Here is a 19,876-nt window from a genome sequence, read left to right as displayed (position 1 = left end):
GAGAGAGACCAGAGTGAGGCAGAGGCAGAGGGAGAAGCAGACTCGCTGCTGAGCAGGAACCCAACACGGGGCTCAGTCTCAGGACCTGGGATCATGACCCAAGCCAAAGGCAGATAGTCAAGCGACTGAGTCACCCTGATGCCCTCATTTCATCCTCTTATCATCACATGTGGATGGCTCCCCCACAGAGCTTTTATTTTAATTTCCAGCCTGGACTTCTCTAAGCTTATAAGACATAGTATTAATGTGTCCAAAACTGAATACTTGATTTTAACCTTCAAAACTCTCTTCCCCAAGTCTGAATTACAACACTCTCAGTCATCCCATTTACACAGATCAAAAACCTGGAGCTCATGTTTAATTTTTCTCTTTCCTTTATAAACAACTTAATGATTGAGTACTCTATTGTTACACTTTCCACTTGATATCGTCCCAGTCTCTCAGCGAGCCTGTCTCAGTGAATGTCTGATTTCTTTCGTCTCTTCTTTCCACTCTATATTCTATTCTGTCTCTAGAAACCAGACGGGTCTGTTTAACATATTAGTCTCATCATGTAACTTCTTGAAACTTCTAAAGTTCTCCATCACATTCAGGACAAAAAAACATCTGTACTTCACCTAGTCTGATCCTCAAGTGCCAGTTCACAATTTCTCTTACTGTTCTCCCCACTTTTTATTTTACTCCAACCACAATGGACACAATGACAGTCTTGTTCCTGCCTCAAGATCTTTCTACCTGCTGTACCCTCTGCCTGGAACACTTAGCCTTCACCTCCCAGACCTTTATGTGTCTTATTTTCTCACTTCATTGTGCTCTCTGTTCAATTGATTGAGAGGCTGTTCATGACACCATATCTAAAAATATCTAAAATAACTTGCCAAAGCTCACTGTAGTCTCTCACCTTTTCTCACTTTTCTTTAAAGAAATTATACCTACCTGGAATTATAGGATGTATTTTTTTTTTAGCATCTGGAACTATGCTATGTATTTATTTACTTTTTGTTATCATTCTCTCCAAATATAATTGAAATTCTGTGGGGATTGAAATTTTGTTTTGTTTCACATTTAACCTCAAAGCTTAGAGCAGTTCCTGGTACACAGTACATTCTCAATTCATACTTGCCAGATGTACTCAGTTAATAATTTCCGAGTCATCATATAACTCATATAACTTGGACTTGATCTTCAATGGGGTGATTATATAAGATGTATTATGTATTAGTTTGAAAATATTTAAAAAATAGCTTATAATGTCTCAAAAGCATCTAATATCTGATTAAATATGTTTAAGTTGAGGACAAGGACAAATTAAGCATGGCTGCCATTTTGAGACTGGAAAGTGGCATTTGTTACATTTAACAGAAAGACAGAAATAGTGAAACTATTGCAGAAGAATTTATTTTATATAAAAGAGTGAGTTTTGGACATGCCGAGGTTGAGATGATGCTAGTTATGAAGATGGTACTATCCAGTTGCCATGTGAAGACTAACAACTAGAACTTAAGGAAGAATACTTGAGAATTGAAAGTGCAATGATGGTTGGGTTTTCCAAAGAAAAGAACACAAGGAAAAAGGAGCCAAGGACCATGGACTGATCTTAGAGAGACAACTAAGGACAGGAAGTGGCCCCACGTAGCCCTAAACTTGGTAACTTTGTGCCTGCTGTTACCTCTTACTGGAATGTCTTCCCCTAATGAGCAACTCAAACATGTCCACTTAGCTTTCTTTTCAGTGCCACCTCCTCTGTGCATTTTTTTAGTAGATCATTGAGAGTTGAAATTGATAACCGATCCCCCCTTTTGAGACCAACAGGAATTTTTTTTCAGCTCAAGAGTAATGGAGAATATAAGAGTACAAAGAGCATGGAGAGTAGCCTGGCAGTCATGGGTTTCATGGGTTTCAGTCAGCTCAATCATAAGCTAAGTGTATGATCTTGGAAAAATGATTTCATCTCTATGAGCCTTCATTTCTACAGCTATAAAAATTAGTGTATCTTTGCTTTTCAAGGCTGTTGTACAAATTGAATGACATGTAATAGTTCAGAGCACACTGAAGGAGCTCAAAAAACATTCATTTTCTTCATGTGTGTGTATGTGTTAGGGGACATTGGGAGGAGTGCTAGAGTAGTCAGTGGACAAATGACTCAAAAAAGGTGGAAAAACTATTTTAGCCAAGAAGCTAGAGAAAAGGATATTCTTATCTTCCCACTGGTTATTTCTTCCTCAACAATTCCATCTTTACCAAGGGAATGGAGTTTGAGAAAAGAGGAAGAATCATTAACTCACAGAATTATGCCGAAGGTGTACTTTCTTTTGGTATGAAATGTTATGTTCTGAAAGAGATATGACTTGTATACCCCAGATATGGTGTAGCTAGCTCACTTACAAACAAGGCTACTACAAATGAACATTTCTAGATGCAAAATTTTTAAAAAATGCTTAATTTGCCCTACCACCCAATTTATATCAATATTTTTATCAAATTCAAGTAGTAACAAATGAAATCACTAATGTCACTTGCAAACTAAAATTCACTGTAATCACAGCATTCAAGAATATCAATTCATTATACAAAGGGAATGTTTTAGATGCAATTCATCAAAATCATCCAGACATAGTCTTTTATAGTTCCACAAATATACTTTAATTATTGCAGAGCCAAACCATTTAATTAATCATTTCAAAGCATTTCTCTTCCCCCAAATTAAATACCTGAATCATATCATTCGTACAACCCACCAGATCTAAATCTTCTTAATTTACCTCTACCTACCCGATGAGATATATTTAATTTCTGTCAAATATAACAGAAATATATTTAATCTCTGTTAAATATAGCAAATATATTTAAATGGTATATTATCAGGCAGTGGTAGAACAGGACTTGACAAGTTGACTTATTCTCTTGGAAGATAAACTACTATTGATTGCTGATTCACCATTAGGTGAGGAAGCAGATCTTCACCGGAGGCTAGAAAAGTGAATCTTTGTTGGTCACTCACATATTTATCAGAGAATATATATATATTTAGTTTGGGAGAAAGAGAGAGAGAGAACACAGAGGGAGAGGGAGAAGCAGATTCCCTGCTGAGGAGAAAGTCTGATGCAGGGCTGGATCCCAGGACCCTGGGATCACGACCTGAGCCAAAGGCAGATGCTGAACTGACTGAGCCACCCAGGCACCCTTAGAGAACCTTTTATGTATTTCTATTTTAATTTTTTTTCAAGATTCATTTATTTATTTATTTGACACAGAGAAAGAGAGAAAGAGAGAGAGAGAACATGTGGGAGTGGGAGAGGAGAAGCAGGCTCCCCACTGAGCAGGGAGCCAGACATGGAGCTCGATTCCAGGACCCTGGGATCATAACCTGAGTCGAAGGCAAATAAATGCTTAACAACTGAGCCACCCAGGCGCCCCCCTAGAGAACCTTTTAAAACCGTCACTGTGTTAGTTATTGATGATGAAGACCTAGAAAGCAATGCATACAGGAAATTTACAGTCTATCAGTGAGAAAAGCAAATAAATAAAACACAATTTCAGGGGTTCTACATGAAGGGACCCAGCAAGTCCAATGGAAATGCAATTTATAAAAGAGGTATAATATTTGGGTTAGGGATTGGAGGGTAAGAAGGTATTTTTTAGGTAGAAGGAAGATAATCACAGGTATTAGTAGAGGCAAAAAGAATAGAATATACACAGGCAGGAGCATACCAAACAAAGAAATAGCTGAAGCCTTTCAGCACTGGTGGAGGGGACATCATAGTGGGCAGGATATGTAGTATGTGGTTGGAGGAGCGCTGGTGGAGGGGACCTTTGGGGATTGGTGGAGTAGACTGGTGGCTGGCCCTCAGGTTGAGAAGGTCAAGTCTTGAAGGGCCAGGTCTTTAAGGGCTTAGTGAGCTATGTAATAGAGTTTTAGATACTTATATTTTATGGCTTAAAGACCTACAATTTGAAGGTTGGGTAACATGATCAAATTTGTGGTTTAGGAAGATGGCTCTGGCAGCTGTTGGGACAGGTTGGCATATCAATAATAGAGATTTAGGACCTTACGTTAGTAGTTCAGACAATAGGTTATGGGATTCGGATCCATGGCGATATCAGTGAGAATGCAAGAGATAAGGTAATGTCAGTAGAGAATGTGATTGATTGGATGTGAAGCATCAAGGAAAGTGAAGAGTCAAGATTGACACAGGTTTGGGCAGCAAGGTTGAAGGTGTAACCTTTATCCAGAGAGGAAATGTAAAAATAAGAAGAGCCTGCAATGAGAATGTTTAGATAAGGGATGATGAGGTTATTACTTAATTTCCTGGTCAAAATAATATTTTCCTCTCATGTCCTGTCTTATACATTATAATTATCCAGGATGTCAAAAACACTGAATTCTAAAAATTGACTTAAATGTTTGCATGCAATAAGTGCTTGAGAAATATCTGGTGAATTTCAACCATACCTGACCACTTTTATTTTTATTTTACAGATTTTGTTTATTTTAGACAGAGAGCGAGCATGAGCCAGGGTCGGGGGAGGTAGAGGATGAGGGAGAGAGAGAATCTCAAGCAGATTCTGAGCGCAGAGCCCCACACAGGGCTCGGTCTCGGGACTCTGAGATGGTGACCTGAGCCACAATCAAGAGTCAAACGCTTAACTGACTGAACCACCCAGGTGCTCCAAGCTGAGGACTTTTTAAAAAGATATATTCCACCATCACACATAGTTTTAAATGACTAAATTTAGAAGCAGTCTTTATTTGAAGAAAGGAAATAAAAACATTAAAAAATTGTAACTGGTAAAACTGTAACCATGTTCTTAGTCTGCTGCTTCTTTTAAGAAATATATCCTATTCCTTGCATTAATTTAGTTCAAGTAAGTGCTGTCTGCATTATGTGGCTATTTCAGCCAAAAAAACCCTGAAATGGGTTTTTGTGCATACTTGCTTTGATGACCAAACCGGGTTGACTTAGGACCTTAACTAGTTCGTAACTCAGCAGAGTACTCTAGACAGTGGCTTGAAGTCTCACAGTAAGAGAAAGTACTAAGGGAGAGAGTTAACAAAAGAAAATGGGGCAATGGTTATCATTTCATTTGTTAAAGGGGTTTAAATGGCAAGGTAAATCAAAATACAGGGAAGACGACACTTTTTACAAATCACTTTTTTCAATCCTGACCTTTCATTGATACCTACAAGCTCTTCACTACTCTTTCAAATATAGTATTAGCGTTTATAATTTCTGGTAGTTAAGGTCTAAAGCCAACTCTGGGATTAGAATTGAAGGTCCAACTCTTTCTAGATATCTATCCTTAGGCAATTTGCTTTCCCTCCTTGTGCCTCAATTCTCTCGTTTATAAAGCGAGGCTACTAATGTTACCTGCTTCATGGGGTTGTCTTAGGATTTGACGGAACTTTCCGAGGAACTGATAATAGCACCCGCCAAATTATAAATGCTGGTAATGGTTAGATTTTAGCATCAGCTTCATCATTCTGGCCATCCCTCATCCACTTCCTACACTCCACCTTCTCTTCTCTGGTTTCCACCTGTTTACACTTTGGGCTGGAGGGCTGAAAAGCTTGATTTTAAATCTAGCAATGGTGACTGCCTGACCCCATACTTGGCATCCTTTCTCATCTGCGTCCCACTGCCAGTCTGTAGCCTCGTCTTACTTGCACTGCGTGCTCCACGACAAAATGCTGCAGACTCTGACTCGTTAGGTTTTACTGAAGTAAAAGGCTATCTGCTTCTTCATCATGCTTTGGTGCCCTCTGGAAATGGGATGACTCAGGGAAGATTGACTTCTCAGTCAGGAGGTCAAGCTTTTGAGAAAGCCTGACATTTATGGCTAAAGTTCTTAACTGCAACACTGGTATTCAAACCCTGGTTGAGCCACTCACCACTTTGGGCAAGTGTCTTCATCTTTCTAAACTTTGGTGTCTTCATTGGTATAATGGGCATGAGAAGTCTTCCAAGCAGGATCATGTAAGAAATGTAGTGTTCTAACAGAACAAAAGACAACTTACTGAATGGGAGATGTTTGTAAAGGACATATCCAGTAAGGGGTTACTAATCAAAATATATAAAGAATTTATACAACTCAACATCAAAAAACCTCAAATAATCCAATTAAAAATTGCCAGAAGCTATGAACAGACATTTCCCCAAAAATGACATACAGATGGCCAACAAACGCATGAAAAGACGCTCAACACCACTCATCATCAGGGAAATGCAAATCAAAGCCACAATGAGATACCACCTCACACCTGTCAGAAAGTACAAGTATTGGGCAGATGTGGAGAAAAAGGAACCCTCACACGCTGTTGGTGGGAATGCAAACGGTGCAGCCACTGTGGACAAACTGGTGCAGCCACTGTGGAAAACAGTATGGAGGTTCCTCAACCATTAAAAATAGAACTACCCTATAATCCACTAATTCTACTACTGAGTATTTACCCAAAGAATACAAAAACACTGGATCAAAAATGTATATGCACCCCAATATTTATTGCAGGGTTATTACAATAGCCAAGATAAGGAGGCAGCCCATCTATCCATGGATAGATGAATGGATAAGGAAGAGGTGAGATACATGCACATACACACACAGACACAGACACACATACGTATACACACACAAAATGGTATATTATTCAGTCATTAAGAAAGAATGAAATCTTGCCATTTGCAACAACATGGATAGATCTAGAAGGCATAATGCTAAGTGAAATAAGTCAGAGAAAGACAACTATATGATTTCATTCACATGTACAATTTAAGAAACAAAACAAGTGAACATAGAAAAAAAAGAGAGAGAGAGAGACAAATGAGCAAACAAAAAACCCCAAACTCTGAACTACAGAGAACAAACTGGTGGTCACCAAATGGAGGAGGGTGGGTGAACTAGGTAAAGCGGATTAATTTAGGATGAGCGCTGGGTAATGTATGGAAATGCTGAATCACTATATTGTACACCAGAAACTAACAGCACTGTATGTATGTTAATTATACTGGAGTTAAAAAAAAGAAAAAGAAATGAATTGGATTAAATACATAGTATGCATGGGCACTGGTATCCCCAATAAATTAAAGATCTTGATAGAAGTTGATTTGATTCCTGAAGAATAAACTCTGGAATCCTAATCAATTGAATTCAAAAGGCAATTTCTGGTGGCAGAGTGTGTGGCAGGAAAATATTTAAGCAACGCTCCTCTACAGCATATAACAATATGTATGTTTTTAAAATCTAGCATCACTATTCTAGGAATTGATGCTGATTTTTTTCCCCCCAGTTTTTATTTTATTTATTTATTTATTTATTTATTTTTTTAATTTCCCCCCAGTTTTTATATGTCACACCATTTTTATAGGTATGGAAATGTGTTATCAATGAAGATGAGAAAACCACAACAGGTTCGTGTTAGGAATTTTCTTCAGTCAGTACATCTGGGAATCAACACATCTACTGTTCGCACTGCTTTCTACAAAAGTTTGACTCCAGCTGCTCGCATCAAGCTGTCTATGTAAGTCCACAGTGTGGTCTGCATTGTTAACCGCACAAGCTCTCTAAAACCCTCGCTCCCCTGGTGCTGCCCAGAGAACCCCGCCTGCCACCTAGTGGCCAGAAGAGGGACTGGTCCATGCTGCCTGGGACGGGCATGGAGGGTTATGGGTGCAAGGAAAAGAAGAGAGAAGGGGACAGTCCGTAAACAGTTGACACACTGAGCCCAGTTCTTCACTGGCACCACTGAGGATGGTTAGAAATGCCCCGGAGTTAAAGGCTGTCTGCTCCTTTCAGCTCACGACTTGCTCTCTGTCTGGCACTGTTCTCCCTGGAGATGCAGTTGCAAAGCAGTGTCTGCACAGTGAATACAATTAAATGAAAGCCTCTGGAAATGTCCAAGGGGAAATTAGATAACATGTGCTTTGATGCAGGGATTTGGAGTTTGAAGGTGAAAAAGACAGGCAAGACATCAGAAGTCTGCATCTGCTTAGCCCCAGTTCAGCCCATTAGTATTCTGCTAATGTGTCTTTGTAAGTTCTTCACTGAAGTCAGTTTGCTCCGTTTCTCTCAAATATCATCAGACGTTTCAAACATCTTTTAGATTGAAAGAAGTCCTAAACTTAGTCTTCTGTGATGAGTGGATGTTGAGATCAATTTTTTTCTTACATTTTTATTAACCAACAAAAGGGAAAAAGTGCTTGCTGGTCCATTTGGGCTGGAACATTTGGTTCCAAATTTGCTGTCCTGGCAGCCATTAGAGCAGTAGAGATGTCTGCTTTTGCCCTGGTCCATTCTTCAGCGGGCTGCTCTCTTGGCTGTACCCCATGGCCAGACAGTCCCTGGGAGAAGCATCCTGAACTCAAATTCCCTCTTATTTCCTTCAGATGTTCCTTCGGAGACTTTTCCCCCTCACTGTTATAATGTGTCTGTCTGAGTCAGAACACACTCTTGGGAGTGCCTGACTTCCACCGACGGGTCAGGTGTTCCCTGCTGTCTTCAGTTTGTGACCAAGACACTGGTGGGAGCCAGAGTGAAATGGAACAGGCATATCATAGAAGGTAGTTGAGATGGATGATGGAGGACAGTGGGAACCTTCTATCCTTTGAGGAGCATAAGTAGGAGGGATCAGTAGGGCTTGATTTCCTTTTTACCTCCTGTATCCCCACAATAGCAATTTACTGAGCTCCTACCCAGAGCCAACCTAGGGGGGATAAACAAGAAAATGTTCTTGCCCTCAGGGACTTCTGGTAGAGTGTGTGTGTGTGTGTGTGTGTGTGCGCGTGTGTGTGTGTGTGACCACAGTAAACCCTCGCAGAATGAGGTTTATGAGGGTTTACTGTGGTCATATATCTCTCACACACACACACACACACACACACACACACAGAGTACACCAATACAGAATGTCATGGAACCTCACCAGAATTTCATGTAGAAAAGACCAACATCTCCTCTCTCTCTGCCTGAGCCAAGATATCTTTTAGGGAGTGTAATGGTCAGAATAGAATCATTTAGTTGAGCTCCAGAGCTTACAGATTAACATCTTCAAATCTGTCTCTGACTCTGACATCCCTGACTTCCTGTTATAACAACCCTTGTTGTTATAACAACCCTTGTTGTTATAACAACCCTTGGTTGTTATACCTTGGTTCCCCCTGAATAATTCAGGATAATCTCTTCTCAAGATCCTTAACATAATCACATCCACAAAGTCCCTTTTGCCATGGAAGGTGACATATTCAGATGTTCCAGGGAAAGGACTGTTTCCATGCTTGAGGGTCATTACTCCGCCTACCAAAGAGGACCATCCATGTTGATATTACACTACTCTCCCTTGTTCTGCCCATGCCATCTAAAACTGAAGAAAGTGTCTTTGCTGGTTTGGTTTTGCTTTTCTTTTTATGGCAATATTATATGGTGCCTTTCCCACTCCTCCATTCGTTCACCATGCTCCCCCATGTTGCACTGACATCACTGTTGGGGGGTGAGTATAGGGGAATGGCAGATGATCTCCTGACTGGACACTGGCTCTAGTGAGGTAAAAGTGTATGCCCTGCAGTCACTGAGGCAGAGAGTGGAAGACTCCTGTAGAATTTATGAATGGAGTGTGGGAAGTATGCTTCATAATCCAACCAATAACAAAGCTCTGGTAAAAGCAGTGTTATTACCTTATGGCCAGGTGGGCAGGTGATGACCTAGAGTTTGAGTCCACAGAGCAAAAGTCCTGATATGGGGCAAACAGGAAGGAGGAACAATTACCCACTTTATATATCCTCTTGAAAGCTTGTCAGTCATGTTATTGTGGGGAAAAACATGGTGTTTCGACTTGGGTTTGAATCCCACCTGCATCCCTTATGAGCCGCACCATCTTGGACAAATCATTAAACCTCTCTGCATTTAAGTTTCCTCGCCTTTAAAACAGAGAATAATAATTATATCTAATTCACGGGGAACCTGGGTGGCTCAATCAGTCCATTGTCCAATTCTTCGTTTTGGCTCAGGTCCTGATCTCAGGGTTGTCATGCTCTGCACTCAACAGGGAGTCTCTTCTCCCTCTCCCTCTGCCCCTCCTCCAACTTGCACGTGCTTTCTCTCTTCTCTCCTCAAATAAATAAAATCTTTTAAAAAATAAAATAAATAGGGGCACCTAAAGCCTCTGCCTTCGGCTCAGGTCATGATCCCAGGGTCCTGGGATCGAGCCCTGCATTGGGCTCTCTGCTCAGCGGGGAGCCTGCTCTCTGCCCTGCTAGTGATCTCTGTCTGTCAAATAAATAAATAAAATCTTAAAAATATAAGATAAATAATATCTAATTCACATGGTTGTTATTGGCTGAGAACATGTAAGCCTGTGGTTCTCAACATGTGATCCACATGTCACCACACATTCATCAATATGAAATCCTTATCATCTGGGAGCTGGTTAGAAAGGCAAACTCTCTGGCCCCACCCCAGACCTGCTGCATCAGAAACTCTGCAGTTGGGGAGCTTTATTCTAGAAGATACTCATGTGTAATCCACGTAGTATAGAGTCTCACACATGACTGGGACTTGCTTAGCAGATGCTGACTAGAATGAACTTTACCTTCTCTGGGAGCTTCATTGGGGTTACCGCACTTTGGTTTTTAGTTACCATTCATTTTAGAAGAACAAGCAAGGTCAGTGACAGCTCTGTTTGTTTACTGAGTCATGATCTCTCTCTCTCTCTTTTTTTTCCCCCTCCAAGTAAAAAAGCCACCTGAATTACAGAAAACAGTGCTATTAGTCTGCATTTTGGCCATGCCACTTTAATTCAGCAGAGGGAGAGTCACAGTTTCTGGCAACTTCTATCATCCAGAGTGTGCAGAGAAGGAGCCCAAGAATAAGGCCAGGCAGCAAGCTTGTACACAGGAGGGATGTTGTGACTCACTCTTTCTTTCTCTCTCTCTCTCTCTTTCTTTGACTAAACAGAAGTGAGCAAGTGAGTACGCACTTGCCTTCCCAAAGAGAGCTTCATATCATGTGATGTATAAAATTGACCACAGTGATTCATCACTTAGTTTCTAAACATTAAGTAAAATGGACCCATCTGGGCCAAGTTAAAAATCAAAATAGTTTTTTCATGAAGAAATATAAACGCACTGCCAAAATCACAAGGGGAATGAGAAGAGTGGCTAACACTTACAAATCTCTTTCAAACTCTGAGGAAAGCCTAACTTTTTTTTTTTTTAAGATTTTTTATTTATTTGTTTGACAGACAGAGATCTCAAGTAGGCGGAGAGGCAGGCAGAGAGAGAGAGAGAGGAGGAAGCAGGCTTCCCGCTGAGCAGAGAGCCCAATGTGGGGCTCGATCCTAGGACCCTTGAGATCATGACCTGAGCCAAAGGCCGAGGCTTTAACCCACTGAGCCACCCAGGCGCCCTGGAAAGCCTAACTTTTGAAAAAAGCACTGTCACAGAGATTCTGTAGCCTTCTACTTAAGAATATAATGGAGATTTTGAGGACCATTTGCCCCCAGGATGTAGCCATGATTTACTAGTAATTCAGGCCAGGTTCCCAAAGTCAAGTGTTTCCATTTCAGTAAATTTCCTGAAGACTGATGTCATGGAACATCATATTAGGTCACCGGAGCTATGTATTAGGTGGATGGGAACTGAGATGACCTCATGATTAGGAGAAAGGAAACTCACATCTCATGAGCCTGCCTGTGGAACATACTCTGTGTAATGCTCATGATCCTAGGAGCATAGCACACAGTGGAATACAGAGGATCATCCTCATCTTCCAGAGGTTCTGAGAATTAAGGGCTTGGTCTCAAGTCCCAGCTGGTGAGTGGCAGAGCCAGGAATGGAATCCATATCTTTGCTGACTAGGCTCCCTTCCTGCACCACGGTACTTCTGTCAGGTTATAATGGGATTGACACCGACAGCCTTGTTCCATGATGTCACCCTGACTGATTGGCCTATATGCTAAACAAACAAACAAACAAACAAAATCACCTTTAGGGTCTTTTCTCTGGGAGTAAAAAATAGAATCAAAATACTAATCAGTCAGACTTTTTTTCCACACAAACAAAATCTATACAGATAGTTTTAAATCACCATTAAATAGGAAAGCTATCAGGCAGCCCTTTCAAGTTCAGATTTTACCTCAGAGGCTTCTGAGATAAAACACAAGTCAAATCAGGCTCAGCTGAGGGAATGACTATGGCAAGAAAGTACAGGGCCATAAAGATTGAGGGAGCAGTTTTCAGGGAAACTCCTAGAGGCAAGTCATGTCATGCACCCATTCAGTCTCAATTTTCCTCTGCTCAGGCGACAAAATAAGAGCTGGGGTAGGGACCATTGTTGGATGGTTATCTGCATGTGCCTGGAAGCCAGCCTGTCTTCATGGGAAACATGCCTCTTCTACTGACTCTCTTCATGGATTTGAGCAAGCAAATTACCCTCTGCGTATCCCAGTTGCCTTATCTGTAAGAAGAGGATTGTTTGGAGGATATAAAGAGTTAATCCGCATAAGGGTTCTGAGGCTCACAGGGGCCATCACCAAATGCTCAATGAATATAATTATACACAATCTTCCACCCTCCTTTGTGTCAAACGCCAGTGTCATTCGCACGTCAGTATTCATCTACACCCGCCCCCCCGCCCCCGCCGCCCCGCATCTATCCATTTATTCAACAAACATTTTTGCGTCCTAACCAGTGCCTGGCACTGGGCTGGGTTCGAGTGGCACAGGAAAAATGAAGACATGGACCCTGTGCTTAGTAAGTTCATGCGACAGTGTGTGTGTGCGTGTGTGTTTGCGCACCGTCATGCATGTATATGCGTGCGTGTAAGGGGGTCTTACAGTTAAACATGGAATTATAACACAGGACGATGAATGTGCTAGAGGGAGAAGCACATGGCTCACTTGGATCATGAAGGGTGGGACCTAATGTGGTCTCAGAGAGTCAGGACAGGCTTGCCAGTAGAAGTGGTATCAAAGTTGAGTGTGATTTGGCCAAGTTGAGGGTGGTGGGGCAGGTGTATTTTGTAACACATTAGCTGCACTGATAGCAGCCTGAAAGCAAGAAAATTGAGTGTGTCCGAATGGAAAGTCAAGCAGGGAGTGACCAGATGCCAGGCTGGCTGGGAGAAGGCCCCTTCTGTAGCCTTTCCTGCCACAGAAGGGGAAGGAAGTTTGGCTTTATCCTATCCTCGCTGGTGAAGCCCTGAGGATGGCTAAGCAAGCATAAAGTATATAAATAGTATCTACTGTTTGAATTGGATCCTTTGGGCGGTTTTCTAATTCTCCACATGCATCTGGGCTCCTCTGTTCCCCTGTGGACTCCTATCACAGCACTCCATCACGTTATGAAACCTAACCTGTGTCCCGTTCTGTTTCGGGAGACTGAGAGCTCCTCAAAGAGTGTTTCTTACTTATCTCTGGATTCCCAGAATCTACTTGTACTCTGTGGAAGCTTGATGAAAAACAACAAGTTTGCTTGCAGCATAAAGCATTTTTTCTTACATTTTTTGAATGAAGAAGTTGCGAGGCATGTGTGCTAAATGTTCTGAGAGTCAGATGAGGGAAAATCTGTGAGACAGTCTCTTCTGACAGGGTTTTAGTGGGGAAGCTGCACCTTGTAAGAGAAGAACCACCTGGAAAGATAGAATGAAGAAGCAGGGGATTCTAAAGAGGAAGAGATACACAAACATGCATCATAACTTCTTAATGATATCTAAGCAAATGGAAATCCTCAAAGCTCTGAGCACAGTTGGGGTATACTGACACATACTGACATATAGAGAACTAGTTTTCCAGGCAAATTATAATTTGGGCAAAGGACGTGAAAGGGTTAGCTGTTGCTTTAGCAGATAGTCTGATTAGGCTCTCATGACCAAGTCAATGAAAGCAAAGTTCATTAGTTAATTAAAACAAAAGCGGCAAATGATAGTTTCTAAAATTAAGGTGGGCCGTGCTGATGTTTCTGCCTGAGGAGAATCCCCAACGAGGCTTTTACCTTCTGAGAACATGTATGATCTAGAGCTACAGCCTCCGTCATTCATTTAGCCATGAAATGCCCATTGCATCTGAAAGCCTCAGCCCCACGATGCTGGAAATTCTGAATCTTGTAGAACCAGAACTTTAGACTCAACACGTTCAGTGCTTTATTTAGGTCAGAAGTGGTTTTGTGTTCATTTGTCAATTTGCAGCTGAAGTGAAGGCCTTACACGGAAGCGTGGCATCATCTGCTTGACAATGATTTGATGCTGTGCCATGTCGTGCTGGAGAATTAGTGTCTAGAACCAAAATGTTAATCACAGGGACTGCTATACATTGATGGCATAAATAGTACGTTTCTATATAAAAAAAATCTATAGTGACTCACTCCCGTTTAAATAAAAATCTCCCATTGCTATTTCAGTGAATTGAATGACTGACTCTGAGCACTTTTCTTTCTGGGGCTCTAGGGTGAGCCTATTTCACTTCCCAGAAAGCTGCTAGATCTCTTGGTCTTGGCTCTGTTTTTCCCTTAGGTGCTTAAGAGGACACAAGTGATTCTTTCTCCATGACCGGAGGTGGAAACGGGCTCTTTCTGTCCCCCTTCTCACTGAAGACAGGAACGACGCTTCAGTCTCCCAGAAACAGGTCTTCTCTTTGGCTGTGATATTTTCCATCGTAAGTTCCCTTTGTAGTATCAGTGCTCCAGAAAGTTAAGAGAGTTACCTGGAAGTAATAGTCCTATGTTCAACAGCTTGGGGAACGACTGAAAAGAATGAATGAATGAATGAATGATTGGTTTCTACATTGCAAAACTTCTCAGTGTTTATCCCTAAACACAGTCACACTATTCTAAAGGAATAGTTAGCATGCTTTCAAATTTGTTTGACCAAATACCTTTTCTTTTTTTTCCCCCATGGAACAATTTATGAGACTAGCTCTCCAAAGAATACATTCTGGGGAAGGTTTAGCTCTAAGGCCAACGAGCTAAGGTCTGAGTTGGGAGCTGAGTATAACTGACTGGTCACAAGACTGTGGGCGAGGGTTCTAACCACGATAACCCAAGTTCCCTGTTTGAAAAATGGGAAAGATTATTGCTCCTTCTTTCAACATTTTCAATAATTACCACTAGGTGATTCTCCTACCATTACCACTACCCCTGCCACTACAAGGTACTATCACTTTCCATGGTAAATGCTATTCATGGGCTTATCCAACAAGCACTTCACATCCCTGTCTCCCCCCTCAGTTTACGTTATAGAAGATGTGAAAGGTAAATGCACACTTTTTCCCCACTCTCTTGCACCTAGGAGACAGCAGGAGACCATTTTGGCCAATGAGACAGAAAGGGATCCTGAGAGGACCATTGTTTTCCCTAATGAAAGGATGCAACACATAGAGCCACTGTGCAACCATAAGTAAAAAGGCCTGGAGAGGATGCCTGGGTGGCTCAGTCGGTTAAGTGTGTGCCTTTTGCTCAGGTCATGATTCCAGGGTCCTGGGATTGAGCCCCATGTCAGACTCCCTGCTCAGCTTCTCTCTCTCTCTCTGCCTTTCCCCCTGGCTTGTACACTCTCTCTCTTTCCCTCATTCTCTCTCTCTCTCTGAAATAAATAAATAAAATCTTAAAAAAAACAAAAGGTGCAGGGAAGAGCGGACATGTTGACTCTGGCACCACTGAGAAGAGGAAGACCATGTCTGTCCACATGTTTATGGTAACACGAGGGAAGTAAAACCCGTACAAATCGTATAAGTCTCTGAAAATCAGGCTTTCTCTTACTTGTATCTGAGCACATTTCTAAACATTTATCTACCATTGATTGAGTGCTATCTATACACTAATACTAAGCATTTGACATACATCACTTCATCTACTCTAACAATAGGGATCATTGTCTCCCATTTTACAGCTGAGGAAGCAGACTGGTGCACCTTATTCAAATTCACACAACTAGGTTTGAATCCAGGTGTGGCTCCAAAGCCAGAAATATACACTAGTTTGCTATATTTCCATCTACTCTCTCCACATCCGCTGCTCCAAGAATGTGTCCTAACTTTTAGAAACATAGTCACTACAACCTTGGGAGGTATTACTTTCATTCTAAGGTGTGCAATTAGTGTAATCTTTAAAATGGAGCCCTAGCTGTCTGCCATGAGATGTATAGGACTTTTCAAAAATGGCCCAGACAAGTCTGGGTTTATAGGAAAATAAATAGATGGAAAAAAACAGAACCAAGCTGGGAGTAGTATAGTAGCTGCTTCTCTCCAAAGACCCAGAGTCAGATATTTAAGCTAACTATTTAAGGCCCCTGTAGATCCCAATAAATGGGCTCATTGGCATATTATAGAATTCAAGCCCGAGAAACTCAACTAATGAAGGTAATTCAGAATAAAACATGAAAATATTAGAAGTATCCAAGTTTACTTCTTGCCCACTAGTCCCATTAAGTCCTGGAGATAGATAATGTGATACACACTGGCCTTTATAAAGTAAAAAGATAAATCCATATGTAACCAGTTATATCTTACAATGTGATAAATATCACAGTAACATTCTGAATGTCTTGATGTTGGATCACAGAGAAAAATACTCAGTGTGAGAGCTCATGGGAAACCTAGAGGAAAATTATTTTAGTTTGGATCTAAATTATTTTGTAGAGTTATAGCTAGAAGAGGATGCTGGTTGGGGATATGTGTGATGCAAGGGTATAGAGCTTTTTCTGGGCTTTCTTCTCCACATCAAAAGCAGGGTCCAGCCTGAATGTGCCAGTTAATGACAAAAAAATAAGTCACTGTCTCAGCCATAATCACATAGACCAGCATTTGCCACAACTACATATAGGAAACTCAACAAATGTCAAAGGTCCCTCTTCACCATCTTCAATATTCTAATACCCAAACTGCAAAATCAAGGACTGCATGGCCCATAGTGAAAAAGGTTAAAATATTGCCAAAAATCTCAAGAATTTCTATTTTCTACTGGCACTATTAGTAAATTTTGTTATTTATGTTGCCCCTTATTTATTGAAGTAGAGATGAAATAGTTGAAAAGAGTAACCAAATGTTACTAGAGGTAGGTTAGAATTAGAGCAAAACATGAGGTCGATGGATGGGAGTGATGACTTGATTCTTGAGCAGAAACCGAGGGCCATGGGAGTGCAGGGGATATTTGTAAGAGATATCACAGTAGGCTTCATGTTATGAAAGGCAATAAAACCACTAGGGGATAGTAGTATGCATACGTAAACACAAGCAAGAAATACCCACCACATTCCTACCTTCCCAAATTTATTTGCTCAGTAAATATACCAAAGATTATTAAATGTCTTCTATGCATCAAGGGCCCTTGTTGACACTTGCAGGCACTGGAGGCACAGTGATGACAAGGGAGACAAGGCTCCCACTCTGAAGGAGCTCACCTTGCTTAAATTAGGCCAAAGGGTGTGCTGTACAATCTGACAAGGAACCAGACCATGTCGAAATGGAGATGCTTTGGTAGGCTCAGTCTGTGTAATCAATGTGTCTATAGACCTCTACTGCCTTTTACGGTGCTCTCTCTGTTATTAGGGTCATCCTGGTTGCATTCCTGATACAGACACTTTCAGGGGTGGAAGAAGATTGACAATTGTTAACACTGTTAGAAATAGCAAATAAAGATTTACAAAGTGCTTACTATATGGCATATACTTTACATGTATTTACTCATGTAGTCTTTCAACCCTGTCTGAAGGCTGTGGTTCATTATCTCCTCCATTCATCGGAGGAGGAAACCAAGGCATAGAGAGGTTAAGTGATTTGCCTACAGTTCCACAGCTGGTAAGTGATGCTGCCAGTATCAATCCCAGAGCTCCCTGGCTCTGTACTCTGATACCTTCTTCAGGAAAGCCGCTACTGTGTACCTGGCCTTTACACATAATTATTTCTTTCACTCCTTACAATCTTCTGAGGTAGGTGATATGATCTCAATTTGGCAAATAAAGAAACTCAGGCTCAGAGAGAAGGAATGGCAGTGCCAGGGTTCAGACTCAGGAGAAGCTGGCCACAAAGCCAGTGTTCCTCCCCATTGCTTCACACTGTCTAAGGAACCTGCCCGAAGCAAGTTTTTGGGGTGCTTAAGCTAGGCTCGCAAGTCCGTCCTTCTAGGAGCCTGTTTTACCTATCAGGAAAGGTTTTATTGGGAGAGAGTTGGGTAAAAGAAAAGTCTGAAAAATAGATCTACTTAGACAAAATAAAAGGCTGATCTTACAGAAGTTTTGGAAAAAGAATATTCTAGAGAGGAGTCAGGAAAGCAGATGGAAAATATTCTGGCAGTTTAGAGAGATGAAAGGTCTTCTGTGGCCAGACCATGACATTGCCACGATTTACTAAAGAAACTCAAGACATAGTTGTTTGCCCCAAGATTTACAATTTAGTTAAATACCTTTCTTGGTGTACATGGAAAGAGATAAGAGGCATACAGGGATTAGAAAAAATTAAAAGAGGCAAGGATACAAGTTAATAATGCAAATGAATGAAATATGTGATTAAGTATCTTGTGAGTGTTTCTCAATCTTCAGAAGCACAGTACCTTTACCATCACCGTTATTCAGGCTTTGAAGAATAAGAGCTGATAGAAATGTGGGACTTTCCATGCAGGCTAAATTGTGGTATAAGAGAATTGTTCAAGCAATAATATTTAGCTATTTATCTTCCATTCAAAAGATGTTTATCTTCCAATTATGTATCCAGACTTTAGGAAAATTGTAAAATCTCTGTAGAGTAAGCAGATGATATCTTCACTAGCTCTTTCAGTATGCACTTCTTAAATGGAAGGAGTCCTTATTCCCAGTAATAATCCATGTAGCCTTTTTAGTACCTCTAAATTTGTTCCCAAGCCACTGATAAGATGATCTCATTTCCCCCATGTTGGGAAGTTATTAGTTGCACTAATTTCACATTGACCCCTCACAGAGGCCACAGTCTTCTCTTCCCCAGAGAAGCAGGGAAGGAGAAAGTGTTTACTAGCCAGGCTTACCACTGGCATAAGTCTGAGCAGCTCTATTGGGTGATTGGTTACACTTTAAGTTCTTAGAATTTATCATATTTAAACAGATTTTAAGGAATCATAGTTCTCTGAGATAGCATGCAATATAGCAATCTATGCTACCAGCATTCTCTAGATGTTTATTGAAGATACAGATCTCAATTGGCTCAAAAAAAAAAAAAAAAGAGAGAGAGAGAGAGAGAGAGAGAGAGAGAGAGAGAATATGCGTGCCCGCGTGCGGGATCTTGTTGCCTTCTGAAGTGCCTTGGAGGTGTTTATCACGTTAGGAGGTCCCTCGTGGTGGGGGAATCACTGGCTGTTGGCTCCGGATTCTTTTCAGATGGAAATTACCCACAAGTACTACCTGGGATACTGAGCTTGAAGGGTAGGAAGGGGACTCTGGGCAACAGAGAAGATGGGAAACTGGCTGGTGGTTGTGGAAGATTATATGCAAAGTCACTTTTGGAAACTTAGACATTTCCCAAAGAGTTCAAGTTGCCCATTAAGAACTAAAACACAGAGTCTGCATTCACATGTCTCTATGGGATGGACAGTCGAGGGTTCTTCTGGGTTTGGAAAAGTTCAGGCACACAGTGCAGCCAGATGTATAAGGCTCGTGGTACTCTGTGCTCAGCATAACCTTCTGTGTTAACAATAACCTTCTCTACTCTGTTCTGGTAAATTAGAATTTGGTCCATGATGTATTTCTGTCCTCTCAGGACTTGGCTTAATCACTTGCCTTGTCTTGGCTTAATGTCTTAGCTGTGTTCTCCCTGCCCTTTTGGACCTCATCTCCTTTCTGCTGAAGCTGTGCTTTTTCTCTCCATCCCAACTTCTCTGTTTCTGGCTTTGGCATAAGTAACTGGGGCCACACCCAATTAATCCCATAAAAA

General features: G+C 41.2%; 1 protein-coding gene across 2 annotated transcripts in view; it reads right to left on the bottom strand.

Moving 5' to 3' along the window:
- GRM5 (glutamate metabotropic receptor 5) overlaps positions 1 to 19,876 on the bottom strand; it is a 563,943-nt gene that overhangs the window by 34,457 nt on the left and 509,610 nt on the right. The gene's annotated exons all lie outside the window — the stretch shown is intronic.

Source organism: Mustela erminea, chromosome 9 (genome assembly GCF_009829155.1).
Source record: "Mustela erminea isolate mMusErm1 chromosome 9, mMusErm1.Pri, whole genome shotgun sequence".
Classification (NCBI taxonomy): Eukaryota; Metazoa; Chordata; class Mammalia; order Carnivora; family Mustelidae; genus Mustela; species Mustela erminea.
Note: the sequence above shows the minus strand (reverse complement) of the source record. Positions and strands in the feature narration are given on the sequence as shown.